Source organism: Rutidosis leptorrhynchoides, chromosome 3, assembly GCF_046630445.1.
Source record: "Rutidosis leptorrhynchoides isolate AG116_Rl617_1_P2 chromosome 3, CSIRO_AGI_Rlap_v1, whole genome shotgun sequence".
Lineage (NCBI taxonomy): Eukaryota > Viridiplantae > Streptophyta > Magnoliopsida > Asterales > Asteraceae > Rutidosis > Rutidosis leptorrhynchoides.
Window position 1 is genome coordinate 510,248,990 of NC_092335.1, and position 2,454 is coordinate 510,251,443.

The 2,454-nt window shown below is 35.0% G+C and overlaps 1 long non-coding RNA gene across 1 annotated transcript; it reads left to right on the forward strand.

Moving 5' to 3' along the window:
* Window positions 1–704, forward strand: LOC139899565 (uncharacterized). Its single transcript, XR_011777582.1, has 4 exons — window positions 1–51; window positions 169–248; window positions 412–479; window positions 589–704. It is a non-coding gene; the product is annotated as an uncharacterized lncRNA (long non-coding RNA).
* The last annotated feature ends 1,750 nt before the right edge of the window (window positions 705–2,454 follow it).

Genomic DNA, 2,454 nt, shown 5'->3' on the forward strand with positions numbered 1-2,454 from the left:
GTATATGTAGAGGTAGTGATGGTTATGACAAAGAAAGTGACGACGGAAAAAGTTTTCTTTTCTTCAATAAATCATTATTTTGTTACAGTCTGTTACAATTTGCTCGCTAGGGTTTTTCATTTGTTAGCTTTTTGAATATACTTTGATCACATGTGTATATAAAATTAGGAGTTTAAGGCTGTGGATATTATTATAAATCGTGATTGTGACTTGGAAGATGAAGAATTTACAGATGTTGCATCTATAAGGTTAGTAGCACTATGTCCAGGGTTTTCATGCAAGTATGTAAAGTTTGGGGAATGTAGAGGTAGTAACTATTGCACTATTTTTTTTATATATGCGTATGAAGTGTTTGATGAAATGACCAAAAGAATAACTTTAACTTACATTCATTGTGATTTTCGTTCTCAGCAAATGAAGCTACACCAATAATTTGTATTTTCTTCGCTGATGGTTCTTTCTTATGGTGCAACTTTAAGGTATTTGAATTATTAATTTGGTAATCTATATAACTTACAACGTACATAATTGTTTTTGAAGAAATAAAGATGATAAATTGATGTTTTTTTTAATATGATATGATGCAAGGTGCTGATAGTTTGTTGGCCTACAATTAGAATTTTCGCAAGAACATTCGGTCTACAAATTCTACGAACAATGATCACATTGACGAAAAGCGTTGAGTCGTTTTTTTTTTTTGTTTTTTTTTTATTTTTTTTATGGCACTTGTCTCCAATCGTATTCATTCAAGCTTCTTTTATGGCACTTGGTGTAGTGAGTCTAGTATAGTCTGGATCCTCTATAGTGGGTGTGTTGGGCTCGTCAAAGCTTCCAACAATTGGTATCAGAGCGAGTCGTTCGGGACCATTTCTAGTGGAGGAAATCGGTAAACGTTGGACGTTTACATCGACTTGTTTTCACCAAGGCTCTAAGGGAGATTCTGTCGGAGCACAGTTAGGAACTGTGAAAGCTCATCGGTCTGGGACCAAGCTTATTGGACGTTGGACGTCATGATGGCAGATCTTGCAAGTACGAGCAGTGGAATCAAGAGTCTCAATAACCACAACTATGGTTATTGGCGGACTTGCATAGAATCCTACCTACAAGGACAGGATTTATGGGAAATAGTTGCTGGCAGTGACACAACGCCTCCACCGAAAGAAAATGCCGAAGCCTTGAGAAAATGGAACATCAAGGCCGGGAAGGCTTTATTTATATTGAAGACTACAATCGAGGAGGATCTATTGGAGCACATCCGTGACGAGAAAACACCAAAGGCCGCTGATAATGCTAAAAACGAACATATATTTCATAGCATTATTCCTCAAGAAAGACAAGCTTTTAGTTGCAACTGTTCTATTTACAAGTGATATTCGTTTAAATAATAAAAGGTGAAGACAAAAGACAGATTCGACGAATTGAAGACGCAAACGACCAAAAAGCTCAAAAGTACAAAATACAATCAATGAGGTTCCAATTATTGATAAGAAACGTCTCAAAATTACAAGAGTACAAGATTCAAAACGCAAAGTATAAGATATTAAATTGTACGCAAGGACGTTCGAAATTCCGGAACCGGGACCAGAGTCAACTCTCAACGCTCGACGCAACGGACTAAAAATTACAAGTTAACTATGCACATAAATAAAATATAATATTTAAATAATTCTTATAATTATTTATATATTATATTATTATTTATAAAACGTCGGCACAAGGAAACAAGCAACATGTGAGCTCTCCCAGCTGGCCATGCGATCGCATGGCCAGGAAGAAGAAAGTCCATGCGATCGCATGGCATGAAAAGTCAGGCCACATCCCCTATAAATTCGCAGTTTGGTGAACGCAAAAAAATATATATCTTTTCTCTTCTCCATTCATACGTAATATTTATATTTATAATTTATATTTTAATTTTAATTATAATTCTAATAATAAGGGTATGTTAGCGAATGTTGTAAGGGTGTAAGTCCCAATTCTGTCCGTGTAACGCTACGCTATTTTTAATCATTGTAAGTTATGTTCAACCTTTTTACATTAATGTCTCGTAGCTAAGTTATTATTATGCTTATTTAATCCGAAGTAATCATGATGTTGGGCTAAAAATATTAAATTTGGGTAATTGGGCTTTGTACCATAATTGGGTTTGGACAAAAGAACGACACTTGTGGAAATTAGACTATGGGCTATTAATGGGCTTTATATTTGTTTAACTAAATGATAGTTTGTTAATGTTAATATAAAGATTTACAATTGGGCGTCCCTATAAATAACCATATACACTCAATCGGACACGATGGGCGGGGTATTTATATGTACGAATAATCGTTCATTTAACCGGACACGGGAATGGATTAATAGCCACTAGAATTATTAAAACAGGGGTGAAATTATGTACAAGGACACTTGGCATAATTGTTAACAAAGTATTAAAACCTTGGGTTACACTCAGTC